Below are 25,954 nucleotides of genomic sequence, written 5' to 3'. Positions count from 1 at the left end.
AAAAAAAAATCTTCTCTCTCTCTCTCTCTCTCTCTCTCTCTCTCTCTCTCTCTCTCTCTTTTCATTCTTGTTTCTGGTTTTCTGGTTTAGCTACAGCTTCTGAGATTGTAACATGGTATCAGAGCTGTTGTAATTAAATTAATTGGGTTCCGAAAACAAGTTGGTTACGATTTAGAGGTTCTTCTTCTTGGTGTGTAGCCGCTTGATGATTTGAAGCCGCCGCCTCTGCCTTGATTCTGATTTGGTTGTGGAACAGTATGGAACCAGATGTAGCTGCCAATGTTATGTTCCATTCTACAACTAAGGAAGTATGGGATGATCTGAAGGAAACATACTCTATCTCTGATGACTACTACACCTATACCTTCTTCAGGAGATTCTTCTACTAGTCTGCGATGACATCAATCAGTTACTCCGGCGCTTGCACTCTCTTGAGGCTTCTTCTAGTACATCTCATGGTGTCTCCACATCCGCTGCTACCCTTGCTCATGCAGGTACATCAGCCTTTCTTTCTACTACATCTACTCCCTAGATCATTGATTCAGGTGCTTCCGCTCACATGACTGGTAAGTCATCACTTTTTCAGACCTTCTCATCTAGTATTAGTTCTACATCTGTCATTCTTGCTAATGGTACACCCACCCTGTTCTTGAACATGGTACTATTTCTCCTCCTTCATTGCATTTATCGTCTCTATTACATGTACCTCAATTTCCGTTAAGTCTTCTTTCAGTGAGTCAATTGACTAGATCTCTCAATTGCTCAGTAACCTTCTTTCCATCTTATTGTATTTTTCAGGATTTTCACTCGAGGAAGACGATTGGTGGAGGGTGTGAAAATGATGGATTGTATTACCTCAACAGTGGCTGTCCTCCCACTTCTGCTGCCGCTACTGTTGTTGGTGATGTCTCTCCATTCCAATGGCACTGTCGTCTAGGACATTTGGCCTTACCTAGATTACAGCTTTTATTTCCCAATTTTCAACATATCTCTAGATTAGAGTGTGAGGCTTGTGAGTTGGGTAAACACCATCGGGTGTCTTTTCCATCTCGATCAGTGACTCGTAGTCCATCGTTGTTTTGTTTAGTTCATTCTGATGTATGGGGTCCTTGTAGAGTTAGTAATAGGTTTCGATTTCGTTATTTTGTTACATTTGTAGATGATCATTCTCGCCTCACATGACTTATATGTTAAAGGACAGATCTGATTTTCTATCTGTGTTTCAAAAATTCTATAATGAAATAAAAACTCAGTTTGGCATTTCCATTAAGATTTTTCGTTCTGATAATGCTTTAGAATATGCTCAAAATGATATTTCTAATTTTTGTGATACCCATGACATGATTCATCAAACTAGTTGTGCATATACCTCAGAGCAAACTGGGGTTGCTGAGCGCAAGAACAGGCACCTCCTTGAGGTAGCTCGAGCTATTAGCCTATTATGATACATATGTATGTTCCTAATCATTTTTGGATTGATGGGGTTTTAACTGCATGTCATTTGATTAATCGCATGCCTTCTTCTGTTCTGTCAAATAGGTCTCCATTCTCTATCTTACATCCTACTCTACCTAGTTTTCCTCTTCCTCCCTGGGTTTTTGGATGTGTGTGCTTTGTTCACAATCTTCATATGCATGTGGATAAGTTGTCTCCATGGGCTACTAAATGTATCTTTTTGGGCTACTCTCATACCCAAAAAGGATACAAGTGCTATGATCTTGTTACTCACCGGAACTTTGTAAGTGCTGATGTGACCTTTTTTTAAGGCACTTCCTTCTTTTCTTCACAGGTGTCTCAACCTACTAAGGAGTGGTCATCTACCTCTCCTCTTCCTATTCCATCCCTTATTCCAATTCCTAATACCCCTAGTACCAGTGCACCTGTTCCACCTCCTCTACAGGTTTATCGGTGCAGGACGAGGTTTGGACAGTCCAGTGGCAAGGTTATTGATCCAGCTACTACACATCCTCCATCGCTATCTTCCTCTAGTGAAGCTCCTTCCTCTGTTCCATCTGATGACTTACCAATTGCTAACAGGAAAGGTATACGTTCTTGCACTCAGAAATCTTTAGTTGTTTACCCTATTGATAAGTTTATATCTATCTCTCATCTTCCACCTTCTATTCATGGCCTTGCTGTATCTCTCTCTACTAACCTTATTCCTCGTACTCATACTGAGGCTCTCCATATTCCTGGATGGAAGGGTGTCATGGATGTCGAAATGGATGCTCTCTTGAGTCGTGGTACTTGGAGTCTAGTAGATTTACCTCCTGGTAAGGACCTGGTGAAATGTCGTTGGGTATACACTGTTAAGTATCACTTTGATGGCTCTGTTGAGCGGTTGAAGGCTCGCCCGGTTGCCAAGGGATGCACTCAGACTTATGGTGTTGATTACTTTGATACTTTTTCTCCAGTTGCTAGACTTAACTCTGTTCACGTTCTTATTTCTCTTGCTGTCAACTTTGATTGGCCTTTATTTCAAGGGTAATTTACAGCGCCACCCCCTGAAGAATGCCATTATTATACGAACACCCCTTCTCTTTCACCAAATTAGACTCAGACCCCCTACCGTCAGTCACTGTTAGAGAATATACCTCAAATGCTGACATCAGCAGGTCCTTTTTTTTTTAAATACCATTTTACCCTTAAATACCATTTTACCCTTAAAAAAAAGGTTATACTCTCTGCAACGTCTTAACTAGTTGGGTCTTGTTCTCTCAACCTCGTCAGACCATTCCTAATCTGTGGTCGCCGCTGGGAAGCTGGGAGAGAGGGAGAGAGGAAGAGGGGAAGAGAGGAAGAGAAGAGTGAAGTTACGACACTATAATCCGTGGTCGCCACTGGGTGAAGTGGGAGATAGGAAGAGGGGAAGAGAGGAAGAGAAGAGTGAAGACAAATCTGCTCTCGATTTAATCTGTGGTTGCCGCTGGGAAGCTGGGAGAGAGGAAGAGAAGATTGAAGTTGCGTCGCTATAATCCGTGGTCGCCGCTAGGTGAAGTGGGAGATTGGAAGAGGGGAAGAGAGGAAGAGAAGAGTGAAGAGAAATTTGCTCTCGACCTCTGCACGAATCGTCTATGGTCGCCGTCGGGAAATCCAGGAGAGAGGAAGAGGGGAAGAGAGGAAGAGAAGAGTGAAGAAAAATCTTCTCTCGACATCTGCAGGGAACGTGAGGGTGATCCGACAGATATCGGTACAACCCTTCTTCGACGGCAAAGAGAGGAAGGCATCGGAGATCCGTCTGGGGAAGGGACAAATGGTGTCGATGCTAAGAACGGATTGAGTATGGAAGGCGTTCGTGTTGGAAGGGGAGAATAGAGACCACGAAGCGGTGAACATGACGGGGCCGAGGGTGTGGATATCCATCTTCTCTAAATGGAAGGTTTGTACTTCTGTCTCTAATCTCTCTCTCTCTCTCTCTCTCTCTCTCTGAAATTAACATCATAGATGAGACCGACCAGACCTTCTCCATTGCTTTGCTTCCATTCCGTTTCTTAAACTTGGATTCTATACCATTGGGAAAGAAATCATCGACCTTTGCTTGGATCGGATCTGCAAGCTTGCGGATAACTGTACTAGTCTCCAAGGTTTCCTGGTTTTTCTTCAACGAGCCAAAGCTGGGTGCTCTGAACGATCGCCGACGGTCTTCTGAAAAAAAAAACATCACCAATGGTCCAAATCTATAGATGTAATCCGAAGCCCGTGATGCCAGATCCAGATAGTAGAGAGACAAGTCAGTGGGAGTGAAGAAGGAGAAGGAATCTCTGTAGTCGCCGTTGCCGTCGCCGTCGCCATCTCCCCCATCCGCCATCAGGTTACAACATGAGTTTTTAGTGAATAGGGAGGGTAGAACGGTCATTTTAACTCTTGATTTAACAGTAACTGACGGTAGGGGGCCTGAGTCTAATTTGCTGAAATAGAGGGGGTGTTCCTATAATACTGGCATTCTCCAAGGGGTGGCGTTGTAAATTACCCTTATTTCAATTGGACATCAAGAATGTCTTCTTGTATGGTGATTTACAGGGGGAAGTTTATATGGAGTAACCTCCGGGGTATGTTGCTCAGGGGGAGAATAATGGTCGAATGTGTTGCTTACACAAACCTATCTATGGTCTCAAACAATCTCCTCCGGCATGGTTTGATAAGTTCAGTGCTACTATAGTCACTTGTGGATTTTCTCAGTGTTACTCTAACCACTCTGTGTTTGTTCGCCACAGGGGTGACAAGTTAGTTGTGTTGTTAGTGTATGTTGATGATATCATACTGACTGGTAATGATGAAGCAGGAATTTTTTAAGTGAAAAATCATCTCCAGCTTCATTTTCAGACAAAGGATCTAGGCCAACTTCATTATTTCCTTAGGATTGAGGTAATCTGAAGCAATAAAGGAATCAATCTATCCCAAAAGAAGTATGTAGTGGACCTTCTATCTGATACTGGGATGCTCGCATCCAAACCTGTTGATATCCCTATGGATCCTCACCAAAAGTTTAATGTTGATGATGGTGAATCACTTCAGGATATACACCAGTACAGAAGTCTAATTGGCAAGCTAATTTACCTTACTGTGACTCGCCCTGATATCTCCTATGCTGTTGGGGTTCTAACTCAGTTCATGCAGCCCCCTTAGAAGGCTCATTGGGATGTTGTTGTTCACGTTTTTTGCTACCTAAAGAGGGCTCCTGGCAAAGGACTAGTTTATCATCTTAATCGGCATATGGATCTAATTGGCTACTCTGATGCTAATTGGGCTGGCTCTGCTAGTGATCAGAGATCTACCACTGGATATTATACCTTTGTTAGAGGTAATTTGGTCATGTGGCATAGCAAGAAACAGACCACTATTGCCCGGTCTAGTGCTGAGGAGAATACAGAGCTATGGCTCATACTACTGCTGAGCTGATGTGGTTACGTTCGTTACTCTTGGAGTTGGGATTTCCAGTAACCAAACCTATGCAGATGCATTGTGACAACCAAGCTGCTGTGTATATTGCCAGCAATCTGGTCTTCAATGAGAGGACCAAACATATAGAGGTGGACTGTCACTTTGTTCGTGATGCTGATATGTTCACTAAGTCCTTATTTGCTCCTAGCTTTCGCAATGGTTGTAACAAGCTGAGCATGGGAGATTTATATGCTCCAGCTTGAAGGGGAATGTTGATTTTAGTGTTATTCCCAAACAGGGAATAGCGCTATTAATAGCACCTACGACAGGGACCATTTGGTCCTTGTTATTGTTGTTTGGGTGTCTTTGGTATTTTCCTTATGTAAGTGGGGGGCTTTTATTGTCTTTCCTCTTGACCTAAAGTAATATATTCATAAGAGAACTTGAGATTACATTCACATTGAATTAATCTCAGGTTGCTCTACATTCTTGAGACTTCCTTTGGTTACTTCATCTTCTTCCTCTCTTCTTCTCTTTTCTCTGTCTCTCTTTTCCTTCTTGTTTCTGGTTTTCTGGTTTAGCTACAGCTCTGAGATTGTAACAGCAATAAATGTTTTAAACTTTATCCAAAACTGGCCTCTTGGGATTTCTGCTATTTCTCTTACCCTCTCCATCGGAAGGGAAGTCATAGTTAATTTTTTTTGTAAGCTGTGGTAACTGAATGTCCATTGAATTCCAATTCCCCTTATTTCTTCTGTCAACAACTTCGAATTGCAGGCCCAATATCCCTACCTTGGCTGAAGAACAAGTTTGAGATATGTTGAATAGATCTTTGTTTATCACCATCTCAAGCTGGTATGTAAACTTGGGTGGGATCCTCCTTATTTCCAAAATCTTCTTCTTGTTTCTGCAATGGGAATTCTGCATTCATACCTGTGATTCAGAACATCTGAATTTTATTTTGTTTTTTATTTTTTTAATGCTTGAAAGCACACAATCAGCACAAATGCTTATGCCTGCTTTACTAGTATTTCTTTTTCTCTCTCATACTCTTGGCTGCACCTCTTTCATCCTTCATTCTTTGTCTTTAATTTTTCATTTTTTCATTTCTCATCTCTTCATCCCCTTTTTCTGTTTACACCTTAGTTTTCCCTAATTTGTTTTGTTTGGATCCATCTTGCTGACCCCGTTAAGTTGCGATAAGGCGGAGTTTGTTGTTGTTGTTGAATACTCTTGTCATGTCCTTTTACATGGGTAGTTGGTTTTTAAATAGGCACAGCCCTTACAACTATCTTATTGCATTGTAGGCCACTTGTAAAATATGAAATGGTTTACATCTAAACCAGCAAAAACACTTAGATTTGGTGTGCACTTCCTGAGCTGAATATCCTAGGCAACTTCTTGCCATATGTACACACTCACAAATCCACATATCATTGGCAATATTGGAAGGTGTTAGGATTTTTGTGGGGGGAGAGGAAAAGGAATAGGAATAAGAAGAAAGGAAGAAGATGACTGACCAAGAAATATAGAAGATTAGGTGCATCCCAGAAGATATATCTATCTCTCTCTCTCTCTCTCTCTCTCTCTCTCTCTCTCTCCATATTGTAGTGATAGAATACTTCTCTCAGGCATCCACAGAAAGACTAAACAAGTTTGCATAGTTGTCATGGCACCAAGGCAAACCTAGACAGTGGCAAGGTGCCTTGTCACATAGGCGACTAAGGCGTGCATATACCAAGGGAGGGGTTTCAGTGTGAAAAATGATATTTCTTTCCTTTAAGACGAAATTTGAAAAAGGGGGGGGGTGTTATCAACAACAACAACAACAGCTCAGCCTTATACCAACTAATGGGGCCGGCTACATGGAACCGATCAAAGGCAGCAAAAGAAAATTAGATCAGAGGACAATGTATAAAATATAAAAAAAAAAAAATATCATCTATAAAGTTATAAGTTAACAAATAAAAATCTATTTGGTCTTCTTATTCATCTTTGATGGTGGAAGAGGTGGTGATTGCAGCGTGAATTCTAGACTTCTAGGTGTGTACCTCCCTCCTCCTCCTCCTTCTATAACTATGATGGCGGTGGATGGATGGTCGCGGCAATGACTGCCGCTGCAACCTTTTCAGAGGTATTGGCAGCTGCTACTGCTGCTTCTTCCCATTTTTTCATTCTCTCTGGTTTTTCTCCCCATTTCCCCTCTTTCCCTTCCTTTTCACCTCATTTTCTCTTTTTTACCCTCTGTGTCTGGGCACCTTGAACAATATGGCCACCAGTCAACTGGGCATTCAAGAACCGCTTTGTCGCCTAAGCAACAACTATGCAAGGTTCCCTGCACCTATACTACACTTGTGGAGGCATGTGGTTGTTTACCATGTAAATATCAAGACTGATACTTGGTAGTGCCGTGTGTGGCTACAATAATTACGTTTCCTTATCCTTGTTATACTATCATTGTTAATTGTTGGGATGCACTGCCACCATTGGAGGAGGCACATTAAATGACTGACTCACTTCTGACACTGCTAAATCCAATTACACTTGAGAACAAATTTGCTCCAAACAAATGGTGGATAAGGAGTACCTGCTCTGATTAAGCATGGGGTCAATTGTTGATCCCCAGAATATAAACTAGCCATGAAATGTGGTCATGCACTTCAAGCAACTGACAGCACACCAACCAGCCAGCAACCGATTCTATTTACAGTGCTTATGGGCCTTCCATCAGTCTCCCATTCACATACTAGAAAACACCAACTCAACATGTAGACGGAAATTCAGATAAACATAGGTAGAAGAATAGTGGGATATTTCATACAGGCATACAGCTGCCATGGGCATTTGTCTTCAACTCAAAGGAAAATTGGCATGACATAGGAATTCAAAAACACACTTGGAACAGAAAAGTATCATACAGAACTCCCTTGTTTTAAAAGTGTTCAAACGCTAAATTCCTTAAATGACAATGGAATGAGGTAAGGTATCAAACTAGGAGCTGGACTGATTAGGCCAATCTCAAACCTTCCAATTCCAGGACATTAAAACCATTCATTTGCATATGAAGTAAACATTCACATTTTATGGGAAGGATTTTCTGGGTTTTCAGATAAGCATTAAAGCAGGTGCAAAAAAATTAACCATTTCTTCTGCAGTTGTGCCACAATATTCCCTTCGAGTAAGACCTGTTGAATTGTGGTTGCACACTTGCACCATGCATTTGGTATGACTTGGCCTTAATACATTAGTACACAGTTATGCAGTTAGGGGTGTGGATTTAAGGAAGAAAGAAGTGAAGGAGGTACTGTGCCTCATTGGTGGAAGACCACATGAAGAAGAAGAAATGTGGGAGTGTTATGTGAAGAAGAACATACATTTATTGGTGGTGAAAACAGTAAGAAGAAGAAAGGAGAGAGAACTGTGATGCCTTGTTTACCACTTTACATGCCATGTTTGATACTGCTTCCTTGGATCTTTTCTTGAAGTATTCTGGTCACATACTAGATGATGGCCTGTGTCACCTCAAGGCTGCATGCCACTATGGCATGTGCTTGGGGTGCAGGTAGGGTCACCATATGCTTCGTCCCAAGCTGGGCATGCACCTCGGCTGCAGTCCATGGATACAACATCCATGAGTTATGATGACCCTCCCCCTCCACCCCCAATTTCATTCACACTCTGCATGTCCCTGCCAGCGATGGAGTTACAAGGCTGGACCGACCTGTCCCAAGAAGAACCAAGTCCAAACCTGGTTGTCGGTTCAACATGGGTGATGCGGATCCGGGTTTCAAGGACTGAAATCGGATCGTATAGGGCCCACAAGAATGATAAAATACCTCAATTTAAAGGTTGAGGGGCAATTTTGCGAATTCAGGAATATTCAAGCACTTAAAAGAAATGAAAATAGGTTCTAGGGTCAAACTGAAATAGAAAAGTAAAAGAGGGGGGGTATTCCGGAATTTAAGTTCAGATTAGAGATAATTAGAAACAAAACTTTAGAAAGAAGTGGGCTTTGTGAAAATAACAAAGATCTGACCTCATGTGAAATTTCAGCAAGTGTTTTAGTTGCAAATACGTGGTTGTTCATCTTCAACCTTAGGTCTTGACAGAGAACAGAACCAGCGATAACCCAAACTTGTTGGTTATCGATTCTCAGCCACAAGCTCCAACTGAAATCTTCACAAGAAATCACAGCAGCAAATTTGCTTCCACTCTAGCACCAGAAAACCTCGAGGAACAACTGTACCTGCAACTCAGTCTAGCACAAGGCGCAGAACCAGATCTGAACCAGGTTCGAATCTCTTGATAGAAGGATCCTTTGGGGATGAGATTCTAGGATTAAGGTCGCCCAAGTAGGGGAAACATTCGATCAAAACTTCAGCCCTAACAGATCATACAGAAAAGAAATCGATGTGCATCATGAGGGCTGTAATCTACCGCCCAGAACAGGGGTTCAGCCAGCAAGAGGAAAATAAGGAGGAAAGAAGAAGAAGAAGAAGAAGAAGATAAGGGAAAAACCAGAAGAAATAGAGAGGAAGAAAAGAAGAATTTCAGAGAAGAAAACCATCCATGGCAGTCATCGATTCAAACCAAAACATATCTCTTCAAATTCATTCAATTTTTTTTTCCATCTCAGTTGAGTTCAATAATCCTATTTAAAGACTGAAAACAGTCCTACTTTCCTATTTGAAACAAATATTGCATCTAACTAAAATAGAAATAAAATTCTCACTCAAAGAAAAATCTACCATACTAATTCTAACTCTAAAAAGGATAGTAAATAAAAGATATGCTAGATCCATCGCCAAACTGCATCAATGGGTATCTAGGGCATTTTATCTTTTATTTATGATTTTTTAGTTTGAATTTAATTTCTTATTGAATTTGTTTGTTAGATTTTGCTTCCAGTTTCAGGATATGATTAGGAACCTTTCTCTATATAATTGTAATTAAACTATGATTGAGGAGGATTTGAATGAATGGAAGTTTGATTTTTCTGGTTGTGTACTGGTTCTCTTCTCCTTCATCCCTGCTTGATTGAGGTTCGACTCCCCTCTTTCCAGGTGTGCTCTTCCAACTCTCCTCTATTCTCCTGTATTGCTTATTTTTATTCGTTCTTCCTCTGTCAACCAGAACCGCAACTGGTTGCTATTCTAAGGTCGAAGAAAACTCCCAACTCCCTGTAATTGCAAATAAGGACTGCTCCTTTTAAATTACACAAAGATAATGATGGTATGCACTCATATGCCATGTTCTATTCTGAAGAATAAAAATAAAATAGATATTGTCTTTTGGAGAGATGGCTGAGTAGGCAATCTTTGCATAGGAATCCATTTTCTGAAATTTCCTGGCTTTCGTGCTTTGGTGGGTTGTCTGAGGCTGTTTTTTCTTCCCGAGCTCCCCCAATTAGTCAGATTTTTCCTCCACGGTGATACGGAGATAAAAGATCCACTACCTTAGTTCCTTTATCAAAAATATATTATCTGGTATCTAACTGTATAAAGGATGCCATGGATCTATGATTAGGAGTTATTGAGCGGCTCAATGGAACTAGAGTAGGGTTTTTTCACGTTCAACAAGAGCCTATGAACAATTTTTTTTTTTTTAAGTATATACAAATGGATGTACAGCTGTAGCCAACTTCGGTTCACGTGGGAATTCAAATCCTCTTCCTAAATCCTAATAGTAGATTGTAGGATGTGTCGGTTTCAATGACATAGCAGGTAGTAGGTGCTTGTTTGCAGAGACCTCTTACCAGTTACCATAGGTAGGGTAGTTGGTAGCCTGAAATTGAATCTACTTTAGACTAGTTTTGCTGTGGTTGTGGTACCGTTATGATGTGCAAGACTCCTATGCCACCCCTTTTGCCTGTCCAAATCCATTTGTCAAGGCACATGGTTGTGCCAGGTTCTCATGTTGCACATATATTTGTCTTGTCTCTTTGGTTTCAAAGGCACATGACTCAGGTTTTGGCTTTAGACACTTGGTTTCCTATTCTTTTTTTTTTTCCCATCTTAAACCACTCCGCACTCTCTTGAGAGTTATAGGTGCTAGTTAGTATAGCTTCATTAATAAGGTCTGTATGTTAGAAAATGACTACCGTTTATGGTTTTATGAGAAAGAAATGTGAGCTATCAAAATGAAAGATCATGCTGATACTTGCAACCTTATTTTACTTTGAGGCCCTTCCTCTTCTAGTCAACAATCCAGCTGCCGAGATCCACTACTCATTCAATGCCATGACTGTTTTGCATCCTGAGACCTTATTAATGAAGCTTGCCTTCTTATTTCCTATGTGTAATATTTGATAGAGAAATGGTCTGATGTACTTAGTTTTTGGTAGATTATTGGTAGGATCTTTCAATAATGCCCAGAAATACTACTTGCTAGGTTTCACTTTTGTTCTATTATGAAGGTTAAAGAAGTTGTTGGTTAATCTTATTTAGCAGGTCAAGCAAGCCTACCAAAGATGTTAAAAAAAGAGGAGGAGGATTTCCAAATTATGTAGCCTGTCTCCTCAACTTCAAAAATTTGTTGGAGTACCGGAGTTGGCCAGAACTGAGGTATACTTTTTGTTAGTCCTTGAAATTTCCTTGAACCTTTTTCATTTGGTCATTTGGAGCATGAAGGAATTTTGGTGCTCTTAACTTTTCTTGCTCTTTTACCTTGGTTCTAGGTTGTTAAGCAAATCTGGGCCTACATTCGAGAGAACAATTTGCAAGATCCAAACAATAGGCGGAACATAATGTGTGATGAAACACTGCATGAACTTTTTCGTGTAGATTCAATAAACATGTTTCAAATGAATAAGGCTCTGTCAAAGCATATCTGGCCGCTAGATTCAGACGATGGTATTTCTTTTGAATTTCTACTGGGTTCTATTCATAGAGTTAGATTTTGCATCTGGATGTTAACTCTGTTTTCAATGTTATTGTGTATTACTGCAAATAGTTGTCAAACACAGCTTAGTTCTGCCTGTAAAAATGGAGAAACCAGGAACTGTGACCCTTAGTGATTTGTACTAATGAGCTGATTTGAATGTTTGACTTTATTTGACCTCACTGACTTGGATAAAATTGGTCAATCTTTGTATGCCAAAACTGAAGAACATAAAGAAAGGGGGAATGCTGACCTATTTGCAGAAAGAGAGAATGAAAAGAAGATTCCAGATAAACTTTTCAACTTCACAATTGAATCCTTCCCCGTATCTCCTTGCTCATCTTCATCAGCCACCTGATTCTTATGATAAATTGGATCATTTTTCTGTTGAAGTAAGCTTTAATGGCTCTTCTTGACATAGTGGATACTGAATTTCTGCCTCCAGATGAATATTTCCATTGTTGTTGACCTTTTTAATTCCTCCTTTCATGTGGTCTGTTGAACTTTTCTTTCGAAGAAAGGGAACAAGTTTTCTCTGCCTATCCAGAGCTGCAAAATTTTCCTGATGTTGTGATTGCAGTTGATTTCCGGTTTCCTAATATCATCGCTATTCTGTTTCTTGATTGCATCTTTTAAGGATCTATATTTCTTCTGGAAAGCGATACATAGAATCCCTGCAAATGAGAATGATTCCCCCAAGCACCAAAACTAGAAAAGGTTGTGCAGTGGAACCACATTATACTGGAAAATTCGTTCGTAGAGCTATATACTCGATTGCAGGCATTTCTGGAACACCTGATGGTACTTTTCATCCTTTTATTTTTTTTTGGTAAAGGGTGGTACTTGTCATCCCAATCCTCAAAAAGATGGAACTGATCAACTTCCTGAGTGCGTGATAATCCTGATTTTGACCAGGTAAAAGCAGAAACATTCGAGGTAGGATCCATCAAGAAATTTTTATCATCGAAGTCTGAGAAACTTTGTATTACTGCCATGGTTCAATGATCCTCTTATCCTATTTATCATGGTTGACCCATCTCTTGGTGCGCCACCCCAATTTAGTTTTAATTTTGCATTAGACCGTAGTTAAAATGATAAATAAAGAATAAAAAAATTAGAAATTCAGGAGTAACTCCCTACATGATAAGTCATGAGAAAGTCATTTGAGGTGTCAAAACTTGTGCAGTGAGGCATTTCAATGCTCCAGTATAGGGGGGGATTTAATTCGGATCAAACGATAACAAAAACTAAGCCTTTTCCCAACTAAATAGGGTCGGCTACATGGATCCATGAGAGGGTAAAATAATAATAAAAAAGTAAAAAGAAAGGAACACAGAAACACCTCAGAAAAATCCCACCTAAATGGGGTCGATTACAAGGATCCTTGCCCTCCAAACAGCTCTATTCAAGGTCATACTAGATTCAAGAACTAAACTCTGAATGTCTTTCCTCAATACTTTCTTATGGTCATTTTATACCTGCCCCTAGCTTTTTTAGATTCTTCCATCTGAATGCGATCACTCCTCTTTACTGGTGCATCCCAAGGCCTCCGTTGAACATGGTCATACCACATCAAATGACTTTCTCGGAGCTTGTCCTGAATCGGGGCAACTCCCAAATCTGCTCTAGTATAATCATTCCTTACTTTTTCTCGGGTGAATAAAAAATTCATTACCAAAGGAAAGAAGGGGGGAGAAGAAGAGTGCCAACATCAAAGCCAAACAAGGCCCAGAGAAAACAAAGGGAGAGGGAATGGCCCAACCACCCACAATACACTAAAAAGGGCAAGTCAAATCCCCCTCTAAGCTACCAGACCCAAACACAAGGGAGGCCCCAAGAGGCTTAGGGCAATTACAAGATGTCGTGACAAAGGAAATGGTTACAAATTTTCAGGCTAAGGGGCAAGAATATGTCGCGTCGATGGTAGACATGCAAAGGAGCCACCACAAGGGAAGAGGTGCCCGAGGCATGCACGATGGTCGGCACAGTTTTCTTGGGCAGAGGTGGCAAGCCCGTAGTGGATCCAAGGGCAAAGGCCAAAGGCAAGGTGGAGATGAGCGCTGGGTCAGAAGGGTCTTCAGTTGGGTGAGATGAAATGGAGATGAGGTGTAATGGTTGGAGATGGTTGGGATAAGATGGGCCAAGGGAGAGAGATGGGCCAGGATTGGATTAAGATGGGTGACGACTGAGGAGAGTGATGGACCAGGTTTGGGAGATTAGGGACGCAACAAAAAGGGCAGGGCCGGGGGATGGTGGTGTCCATTGAAGAAATAACATGAGAGGGGGAAAAGCGTCTTCTCAAAGAGGAGACAAGGGAAAGATGGGCGGAGGGTCGAGGAGAATGGGAGGGAGATATGGTGCGAGCCAGGGAATCGTCATATATGGGAGGGTCATTCCTTAATTTATCCTTTCTAGTTTTGCCGAGGGAGCTAAAAGAGTTAGGGGTAGGCCTAAAATGACTCAAGGAGAACTGGTGAAGAAAGACATGCATAGCTTAGGACTAGTAATCAGTATGACTTTTGTTAAGTTCTGTTGTAATATTGCTGGGGTACTCTTGTCAGTCCCTTGCTGTAGTCTCAGTTTTCTCGTATTACATTTATTAGTTAGTTTCCTATTATGTTTATAAGTTAGTTAGTCATCTACTGATTAGGTTATTGTACTACAAGTCTACAACAAGGAGTCCTTGTGCTGCTGTAATTGTGATTGGGGTTATCTATAAAGTATTGTGGAGGGAGATCTCTATCACATTAGCTATTGTTCTCTCTTGCGATAGATTTCCCTTCCTTCTTCCATTCTTCTTCTTCTCCCTTGCACTCGATCTCTGTTGTTGGTATTGATTGTCTGATTCTTGTAATGTTACATGGTATCGGAGCTTAGATAATCAGTACTAGCAATTGTTCATCATCTTTGGTTTGAGAGTCTCTACTGTCAATTTCTTCTTCTTCTGTGCAGTCTCCTTAGCAGCAATTATTTCGATGAAGATCTAGTTTATATCATGAAAAACCAGATCTGATTATGCTGTTTATGTGAAGACTCCTGATGTAGATACTCATTATAGAAGGAGATATGAGAGGAAGAAGGGTCCAGCCAAGAAGGCCAATTGGACCCCTACTTAGTCCACTTAAGTGGCTAAATCATTAATTATAAATAAGGGTCCATTGGGCCCATCGGCTAGGGGGTATTTAATTAGTTTGTTTTTAATTAAGTAGAGGCCCATTGGGCCTTTCGATTTAATTAAGTGTATGTCGAGTCCAAATTGTTCTAGGAATCTATTTTCCACATAGGGTTTTTATTCCTAGTATTAGTATGTCTGTAATTAGGAAGGTCCTGCCCTCTATATATAGACGAGCTTATATAAACCTAATTTTCAGATTTGAATAAAAGATTTTTACAGTCAAACTGTTAGAACAGCAGAGATAGCTGTGGGTGAGAAGCCCTAGTCGAGACAGCCACTCCTCCCGCACTTTATCTCTGTTTTTTTCTCCTTTATTCTTGCAGTCGATCACCTCTTATTCTCTGTCTACTGTTATTACTGTTATCATATCAGTTCTGGCCACTAATTCTCGGAAACCAGAATCGACAGACTTGGAACCTGGGTTTTTTGAAGACCTGTGATTTCTCTCTTTAAGGAATTCTGAAATCTGATTGAAGAACTACTGTTGGGGATTGTTCCAGAACTCTAAAGGGTCAATCGATCCTCTTCCTGAGGCTGTTCAAGACAATCAGTTGCAGTTTTTGAAGAATCAGTTCAGATTCTCTCTCCTAGGGCTGGAATTCAAGAACTGCCATATCTTCAACTTCAACTGTCAGAATCTTTTCAAACTCACGGGTTATTATTGCCTTCAAGGGACCTCCACTCGACCAGAAATGCAGCTCCATTGGAGCTACACACAGCCAGCCGCACCTCTCTCTCTCTCTCCCAGTCGCAGGTTTCTCTCTGCTCTCTTTTGGGACAGTTTAGCTTGGGTTTTTGTTCCTGTTTTCAGGTTATATTTCTGGAGCATTGTTGCTGGTTGCTTTTGTGTTATTCCTCTGATTTTCTGTCAGGTATCCTTAAGGCTATTGTGGAACTGTTAATTGTGTACTGGGGTTAACATTGTGGAGTTAGTAGTCTCTTACCAACTTCTGCATTAACTCCTTTCTGCGTGATGTTCTATGGAGTTATTGATATATCTCACATGTAAGAGTCGGCAATATATTTTTATGGGTTTCTATCATGCCGGAGTAAGATCCATCATTATTTTATATCAAGCAGCAGTTTCTTCTAATATTTTAGGATCTTATGAAGACAGCTGGTAAGTGAACTCGATTCTGATTTGGGGCTGATCAGATCCCCTGATTTTCTGGAATCAGATTTCTCAAACAGCTCTTGTGATACTCTGTTTTGGTGAGTTTCTTGTTTCACTAAATTAAGTTGTGAATTTATTTTTTATCTGATGAACAGTTCCTTTTGAAGTTGGGGGGCCTTGTTATCCCTATTGGAAGGCATACTCGATTCAGGTTTGGTGTCTAATCAGGCACCAGGTTCTGTATTATCAATTTTCTCCAGTCTTTGCGATACCCTGTTTTTGGGAAGTGACCATCGGATCTCCCTAAGGTTTTAAGGCATTATTGCTCTCTTACTTTGGGCCACTCGACCCACTTTGGTGTCCATCTGACACCTCTTTTTGTTGCTATTTAAATTCACCCAAATTCTGCAGTTGTCTTCAGATCAGTGTGCTATTATGGTTTTACATTCCCTAATGCTATATTATATTCTTCAGTCTTGGAGACTCACCAGTGTTCCATTTGTTCATGATGGCTGTCCCAAGTCTACCTGGACAATGTTAATGTCCATATTACCACTATTACCACTATCAAACTCAATGGAGCTGCTAATTATCTGCTATGGACTCATGCCATTAAGGTTTATATTAATGCTAAAGGGAAGTTGAAGTACCTCCAATATGAACCTCTGTCTGCTGATTCCAAAGAACCTTCTGATGTTAAAGCATGAGGAGTGGATGCGTGTGAATGACACCCTTCTTATATGGTTATGGAACAATTTGGTCCCTGGTATTGCAGAAAATGTCATGTTCCACTCATTGCCAAAGGGGTGTGGGGGGATTTGAACAAAGCTTTACCCAAGAGAAGAATATGTCCAGTGTATATAATATATAAGATAATTTTTTTTTAACTTTCAAGCAGGGGACAAGTATTTTAACGAATACTTCAGTGCTTTTAGGGGTTAACAGAGGAGCTCAATATTCATTTAGCCTCTTACCACTAATCTGGAACAACTTAAAATCAGTGGAAGGAATTTCATGTTGCAAAGTTTGTCTGTTAAGAGCCAGTTGCTTGCTAGGGAAAAGGTGCCTTCTCTTCACGAGACTTTTGCAGGTCTTCAGCGCATATTTACTCCATCTAGAACTGCCTCCCAATGGCAGTTCTGCATTTATTGCTGACTTTGGCCGAGGTTTTACCTTCTCTAGGGAGAGCATGGCTCATGGGGAGGTCATGCCCGTGGTTGTCGCAGTATAGGTGGACAGCAGAGTGACTAACCTTCCAGACAGTGATTCCTTTTGTGGCAAGCCCAATCATATAGTGGATATATGATTGGATAAACATGGACGACCAAGGTGGGCTCCACAATTACCTAATACCACTATGTCTGATGGTAATACTAAGAAGGTGTCTTCTGGCAACACCAATTGCATCCTCATCTGGAGCTCCAGTGCTACTACTGCTATTGGTGATGTAATTCCTCTTCAGTGGCATTTTTGACATTGGGGCATCTATTTTGAAGATTCAACGTTGGTACCTAGTTGTAAATTTGTGTCCAGCTATAGTGTGAAGCTTGTGAATTCTGGAAGAATCATCAATCATCCTTTCTTGCTCGTAATGTGTCTAGAAATTTTCTTTATTTTCTTTAGTTTATTCTGATTTTTTTGTCCCTGTCATGTTGCAAATGGGTAGGTTTTTCTCGTTCTGTTACTTTTATAGACGATCATTCCTATTTAGCTTAGGTCTATTTGTTGAAAGATCATTTAGAGTTTCTTTATATTTTTAAATACTGAAATAAAGACCCAATTTAATAAAGGGCATACCTAGTGCACAAGGCTCCGCCACTACGGGGTTTAGGGAGGGTCATAATATAAGCAGCCTTACCTGTGTTTCGCGGAGAGGTTGTTTCTTGACTTGAACCTGTGACCACTTGGTCTCAATAGAGCAAACTTATTGTTGCACCAAGGTCCAACCTTAGTTTAATGCTTCCATTAAATTTTCCGATTTGATAATTCTCTAAAATTTCACTCCGTGAAATTTCTTGCTTTTTTAGCTAATGGTATACTTCATCAAACAGTTGTTCTATACCCCACAACACAATGGGGTTGTTGGAGGAAAAATAAAGATTTTTTTTGGAGATTTCTCGATCTTTCATGATTCTATGTATTTATCTAAACATTTTTTGTGCGATGCCATTCTCACTGCATGTTATTTGATCAACCAGATGCCCTTCTTTGTTTTAGCTAACAGTTAACCTTTATCTGTTTTGTTTTCCCCCACATTCCTTATTTGCTCTGCCGCCTTGTGTTTTTGGTTGTGTATGCTTTGTTCATTGCTCAACCTCAGGTTGATAAGTTGTCTCCTAGGCGATTAAGGTGTTTTCTGGGTTACTTTGGAACACAGAAAGGGTAGAAAGTTATGATCCTATTACCCATCGGAAGCTTTCAGTGTCATGTCACCTTTTTTTAAAATACTTCATCTTCCTGCTATTAGCCTTGCAGTGGTATAGGTATTGGTCGTGTAGCTCCTCTTCCTCTACTTGATCCTTTTGATGATGATCCAAGATCCAACAACTACATTATCTGCCCCACTAAAAGTGTATCAACGACAGTCATCAGTCTCCTTTGATTCTTTCTGCTTCCTAGCCCACCACACAATCTGCCCCTCCAGCTGAAGCTCTTAATCTGTCTTTTTCTCTTTTTGACTTACCAATGGCTCTTCGCAAAGGTATCTGTTATACCACTCAAAAATCCATGGCTGCTTATCCTATTAAACATTTTTTTTATATCACCGTCCATCTCATTCCCGTAACTTTGCTTTCTCATTATCAAATAACTCCATTCTTGAGAATCATCATGAGGCTTTATCTCATCCTGGGTGGAAAGTAGCTATGGAAATAAATATGGATGCCTTAATATCTCAACAGGCATGGACCATGGTGGATTTGCTTCTAGGTAAGGATCTTACGCAATTGAGTATAATTTATATGGCTCAATTGAATGGCTAAAGGCCCATTTGGTTGCGAAGGGTTATACTCAGACATATGGTGATTATTTTGAGACCTCATCGGTTACTTGTCTTAATTTAGTTTGTGTTCTTATCTCCTTGATTGTGAATTTAGACTGGCCTCTCTGTCAGTTGGATATCAAGAGTGCGTTCTTACATGGTTATCTACAAGAGGAGGTGTATATGGAGAAACCTCCAAGGTATGTTGCTTAGGGGGTGAATTCTCACAAAGTATGTAAGCTACACACGGTAATTTATGGTCAAAAATAACTCCTAGAGCCTGGTTCGACAAGTTCAGTTCAGTGTTACTCTGTGGATTTTCACAATGTTTTTATGATTACTCTTATTTGTTCGGGGTTATAGAGTGATTGTCTGGTTGTTTATGTCGCTGATATTATGATAGTTGGAGATGATGAGTCTGGGATTGCAGAGGTGAAATCTTACTTACATCAGCATTTTAAGATGAAAGACTTGAGTGCCTCAAGTATTTTCTAGGTATTTAAGTGCTATGAAGTAAGAAGGGGATTAGTCTATCACGGAGAAAATATGTGTTGGGTTTTTTTATCTAAGACTAATATGCTTTCTTGGAAACCAATTGATACTCCATTGGATCCACACCAGAAGTTTGGAACAAGTGATGGCGAAGACTTTGATGATAAGCGCCAGTACAAGAGACTAGTAGGGAAACTTATTTATCAAACAGTTACTAGACCTGACATATTTTTCGTTGTTGGTGTTAGCCAGTTTATACAAACTTAGTTTCCTATTATGTTTATGAGTTAGTTTCCTATTATGTTTATAAGTTAGTTATTTAGTCATCTACTGATTAGTTATTGTACTACAACAAGAGCCCTTGTTGTACTGTAATTTTGATTGGATTATCTATAAAGCATTGTGGATGGAGAGATCTATTGCATTAGCTATTGTTCTTTCTTGCGATAGCTCTCTTTTCCTTCTTCCATTCATCTTCTTCTCCCTTGCACTCAATCTCTGTCATTGGTATTGGTTGTCTTATTCTGGTAACTTATTTATCAGTGTGCTTGTGGTTCTCCTCCCCCCCCCCTCTCTAATTGGTACTCACATCTTCCTTAATCCTGTAATATTATCACATCCATAATTGCTTGGGATATTACTGATATTGGTTATCAACAAAATTAACAGCACCAGCCAGGTTGACACAAAAGGAGAAGCAAAGAAAGCAAGAGAGAACAGAAGGTGAGGTTAACGAGGAAACATTCATCATTTTATTTTTTATTTCTTTCACCTGATGTCATCAGCATATGGTATAATACCTGCTTATTCTTTTGATAACTCTTATTTTCTGTTGAATTTAAAAAAAAAAAAAAAAACTTAAAAATACGTAGTTTCCTATTTCAGGTCCAAATGATGCCAAACCCAAAGAAAAAAGGCAAAAGGGAGGGAATTCTGGTTTTCTTGCCCCCCTTCAACTTTCTGAGTCCTTGGTGAAGTTCATTGGTACCGGTGAGATTGCATTGTCACGGGCTGATGTTGTAAAGAGAATGTGGGAGTACATAAAACAAAATAATCTTCAGGTATTTGTTGCTTCTCTTGGTTGAACCATGTGCTAGATTATCTGGTTAATGAGTCACATCTTAAAAACTGGCATTTGGATTGCTGTCTTCCCTTTCTCTAAAAGCTTCTCCCATAGCTGTACATAATCTTTATTTAATAATTTCTCAGAATAGCTCCTTGAAATCAGACTGCTGGCTGTTTCTGCTTTCGGGTCCAAGATGTTTAAAGATTACAGGTTATTGGTATGAGAAGCAAATAGGTCCGATAAGAGAATAATGGAAGAGAACTAGCAGCTGAACAAAGAGAGTTCCACACTCAAACTCTTTCAAATAAAACTGACTCAGAATTTCAGTAAGAAGAGCCTGTTGTTTTTGGTTTGGTTCTGTTTTCTGTGTCAACCTGAACTTATGGTTCAATACTGGTTCAAGATAGACTTAATTTTAAGTCATTTTTAGGGTTTCTATTGCAATGAGCCAATTCTATAAGCCGAAATATTGGGGATTTTGCATCTATTTCTACTTAAGTTTCCAAATGGTTTTTATTAGACCTCATTTTACCTCCTTTTGATTCCTTCTGAAACTTCTTTTTTCTTATATCTACTATTATTCTAGACCATATCGGATCCATGTAACCGACCCCATTTAGTTGGGATGAGGTTATGGTTTTTGTTCTTAGGTTATAAGGAGTACCATCTCCCACACATGGGGTTTCCTACCTCTTGTGTTCATTTTTCTTAAAGTTGTAAATAAAGGAGAACAGGCCTTGAATCCCCCACAATTTTGACAAAAACCCTAGCATTATGCTTGCTATATATCTGTGAGATGCATCAGCTACCTTGGTGGGAAGCCAAATGGACTGGTGAGATGCTGGTCAAGTTCTAGGTGAGAGGCCTAGCCATATCTCTTCTCCTTTCTCAAGGTCGGTTTCCTGTGCACCCTTCTTGTGCATATTTGTTTCCCTGTTTCTGTTTTGTCTCTAGTTGTTTGTTGTTAGCTAACCTCTGCCAGTTCTTTTCTCAGTTTTTCAACCAGGTTCTATTGCCAACATAATCACCAAAACAGTCCATTTCCCAAGCTTTAGTGGAAATTCTCTGTCTATTCCTGATTGCTGTAACAGTACTGCTCTTCTCTTTGTTTTCTATTTTCTGCATGTTATCAACTCTGGTTCACTTGCTTTTCTTGTCTTCCTTAATTACTAAATCTGTTCTATGTTTCTATTTTGGTTTTCACTAGCTATTCTTTAGTTTAGTTGCCATTTTTCTGTAACTGCCAAGTTTGAGTTTATAATTTCAGCAACCTGCTATTTTAGTAACTCTTTGGTTTTTCCAGATCTAATTGTTGGATTGGCATATAACTTTTTTAAACCATTCCTCATACTAACAAGGCCTTTGACCAAGACTCGGGCCAGATCTGATCCATTTTGATCTGGTTGTTGGATTTCTCTGTAGTTTGGTAGTTGTTTTGACCTGTCGTTCTAAATATATGATTGGTTTTCTAACCCTAGCCTATGGGTGATTAGATGGCTATTAAAAACTTTGTTTCTTCATCTCAATTGTTGGGGCGGGGGTTGCATGTATTAATATAACTCAGATATTTAAAAATAGAAACTACCTAGAAAGAAAAGAAAATTATGTGGCTCTAGAAAAAATAGGAACTTTCTAACAAAGAGACCAGAAATGGTAAAACTTTCTAAACTAAATTACTTTGCCCCTAAGACTACCCAAATAAATCTAGAAGAGGGACTCACACACTATATTACTTAATTAAAATATTATTGTTTGCACACCTCTTTAGACCCGATCAACGACAAGTTCCGTGAAATTCGTTTGAGGTGGTACGGCCATGTCCAATGGAGGCCTAAGGATGCCTGAGTAAGGAGAAGTGATCGGATCCAGATTGAAGAAGCCAAAAGAGCTAGGGGTAGGCTAAAATGACCATAGGAGAAGTGGTGAGGAATGACATGCATAGCCTTGGTCTTGTCCCAACTATGACTTGGATAGAACCTAAGGATCCTGTAGCCGACCCCATTTAGCTGAGATTTTCCTAACTATTGGTTGCGCCTCTTTCCTCTTACTCTCATATTTCTTTCCTCTTCTCTCATCTTTCCATCTCTCCCCTGCGGCCTGCTCCACTCCTGTTTGGACTTTTTCTATTTTGTTTTGTATGGATCCATATAGCCGGCCCCATCAAGTTGGGATAAGGCTGAGTTTCTTGTTGTTGTACACCTCTTTAGACCTCCACTTTTGGCCTATATATTTCACCCCATTACAATTAGAACCCCTAGTAGATATCGAAATAAACCAATATTTGAAACAAGACTGCATTGAGATAAGGCTGAGTTTGTTGTTGTTGTACACCTCTTTAGACCTCCACTTTTGGCTATATATTTCATCCCATTACAATTAAACCCAGTAGATATCGAAATAGGACCAATATTTGAAACAAGACTGCATTAGAGAGAATTTTATAGTAAATCTCAAACAAGGATATCAGATTCCCAGTGAGAGTGCTGCATAAACTTGTATATTTTGTAAAACTTCCCTTACATCTTATAGCAATGCGCTCATTACAGACTCATACAAGCATGAATTAACAATTATTTATGGACCATTTGATTGAACAATTTAAGGGAGATTCTGCTAGACTTGGGGGAAAAAAGCTACATGATAACCAGTTCCTAAATAATTTTCCAATGAGAAGAAAAGGCATATGCATCCTAGGAATAAGGGCAGGCCTACACGTTATCATCTTGGGACAAGTTTTGATTGTTTATTTGGAATTGAGCCATATTATGGGTCCACATCAGTCATTTCATGGACTTCTTTTATGGACTTTGCAAGGAAGCTTGTATGTGTCAAGTATTCATACATTGGGTTATGCATCAAGTTATTGGACACATAGTTTTTAAGGTGCTGGTAAGGCGACGCCTTAGCAGCGCCTTGGCGCTGATGCAGTCTAGAGATGGTAAGGCAGTGCTCCGCCTTATGTGAAGTGGCGCCTTATGGGTTTTTTTTTTTTTAAACACATTTTAAAATTACTTGATGAAAATTCCAAATATAGATTTTTTATTGGTAGGTGTATGGTTTTGTTAACACTTGAAATGTATGGGATCAGCTTTACTCCATATAAAATAACCAAAACAAGCAAAACAAAAACACGATTCACAAACAGGGTTTGGATTTTGTCAAGGGTTTTAAGAAAGGGCTTTGAGAAGGAATCAAGGAACAAGGAAGAGCCATTGATCCAGGCGACCATTTTGTTCTGGCAGCGGTGAGCTTCATTCTTCTTTGACGGGAGTAAACATATAGTGGATGACCTTACTTAGGCACTCATTTTGGCATCATAGAAGTAAGTATAATAAATACTTGTATTTTTTGTCTTCTTTGCTTTATATTTATAATTTTGTTTCATAATTATGTATTTATATTATATGTTAATATGTTATGATGATTAATGATTGATGATTGATGATTGATGATTGATGAAGATGAACTTAGTTTATTCACTTTATTGATTTGTTTTCTTGATGAATATCTTACATTGGTATGAATATGAACCTTTAACATTTATTTGACATATGAGTAATAGGATTTAACTAGGATTTGAGCCAAATAGATTGGTTTTATAAAAAAAAATTACACAGGAACGCTTTAGTCGATAAGGCGACGCTTTATGCCCGCCTTATCGCTAAAGCGCTCTGAAAGACCCTCAAACGCCTCCGTCGCCTTACCGCCTTAAAAACTATGATTAGACATTGGTGATCTAAATAGGATCCTTCACAGTAGTCTCAACTTTCTGGGCTAACATGGTTCCAGGGATGCAGCCAGTATAATAACTTTTAGGGGCTAAATGGTAGTTCCATGTCAGTTGAGTAATTTTTATAAAATTAGAGATACTGTCAATTCATTCTTAGGCACTTTTGTATGCTATGCTTATCTGAGTACTTTATGGATAGAAGACATATCTAATTATGTAAATTTTTGCTTTAGTAGCCCTTTGTTTTTACTGTGTGTGTAGGTGTGGGTGTGTTTGTGTGGATTGTAAATTGATTGAGTTTAAAGCAGATATACCAATATCTGAATTCAAATTCAATTAGTATATCCAATATAAAAATATCTAATGGGAGTTTTACATCTGAACTCAAATCCAATGGCATATGTGATCAATTATTCTTGTAGCAGGTTTTATTATATAAGTTGCCTTTTCTTTAAAAAGTAAAAGTAACAATATAAATGAATGCAAAATATATTATACTGAATATAATTTTATATAATCTTATCATATAGACTGTAATTGGAGTGGATATATATGGGTCAGGTTTTGTGTCTTATTATTATAGTATATGCAAATATATCTTTCATTACACAAATTCTTATACAATTCCAATTTTCTACGTAAATGGAAGCACAGTTGGATCGATCTGGTTTTTTGACTACCCATTTGCATCCCTATGTTCTTTTACTCTTTTCTGTCATTTCCAAGACTCCTTTTCAATTTTATGCATGTCCATGAAGGATCCATCTGATAAGAGGAGGATACTATGTGATGAGAAGCTTAAAGAACTCTTTGAGGTCGACTCTTTCAATGGTTTTACAGTTGCGAAGCTACTCGCCATTCATTTCATCAAGACGGAGCAGTGAGTTACTCCAACTGATATTTTATGTTAAACCCAAGGAAATGGGCAATTTTGCTGATGAATGTAATTTTAAAAATTTGAATGTTGCTCCACTAATCTGAATTATGTATCTTTCATCAAAGTTGCAAAAAAGCAATAGGAAAATTGGAAAAGAAATCAGCTGTTCCTTTCGTCAATCCCAATGGCATTGTTTTATATGGTTTGGCATTTGATTGCTAAACCTTGATGTCAGGACTCAGAAGAACTTTTCATTTTATATTTTTATGTTGTTCATCTTCTGATTCTCAAATGGGAAAATATTCTGGCATCACATCAGCAAGTCCATTTTCTTCTTCTTGTTGTTTTTGTTCTTGCACCTTCCCCTACTAGTGTTATTTTTTGTATTTTATTCCCAACCACCAGCTTTCTGATATGGGAAAATGTTGTACACACTGGCCAGGTGTAATGGAATCTCCTATGCTAGCACATCATTAACCATCGGATGGGGTGGGAAGCATTTCAGTCGTTAGACTCACTGCCTTGGAACCACTTACGATCCCCCAAAGTTGTGCCCTTCGCAACCCTTGGCATTGAGCTCCGCCGCATCTCCACCTTTCTGCATCTCTTCCCCACCACCATCCACACATGATCTCCCACCACTGTCGCCTACTGCCCTCATCAGCCCATCGATTCCTCCCCTGCTTGTACACCCCTTATCCCCTGCACTATCTCCCCCCTCTCCCAACAACTGCATCTGTTGATATGAGCCAAAATAATT

At 39.5% G+C, this 25,954-nt stretch overlaps 1 pseudogene; it reads left to right on the top strand.

The window, feature by feature from the left end:
* The window catches only part of LOC122084463, a 36,732-nt pseudogene extending 11,359 nt beyond the window's left edge, over positions 1-25,373 (top strand).
* Positions 25,374-25,954: the final 581 nt, after the last annotated feature.

The sequence above is a fragment of the Macadamia integrifolia genome, chromosome 7 (genome assembly GCF_013358625.1).
Source record: "Macadamia integrifolia cultivar HAES 741 chromosome 7, SCU_Mint_v3, whole genome shotgun sequence".
In the NCBI taxonomy this organism is placed as follows: Eukaryota; Viridiplantae; Streptophyta; class Magnoliopsida; order Proteales; family Proteaceae; genus Macadamia; species Macadamia integrifolia.
This window is presented reverse-complemented; position numbering and strand designations above follow the sequence as displayed.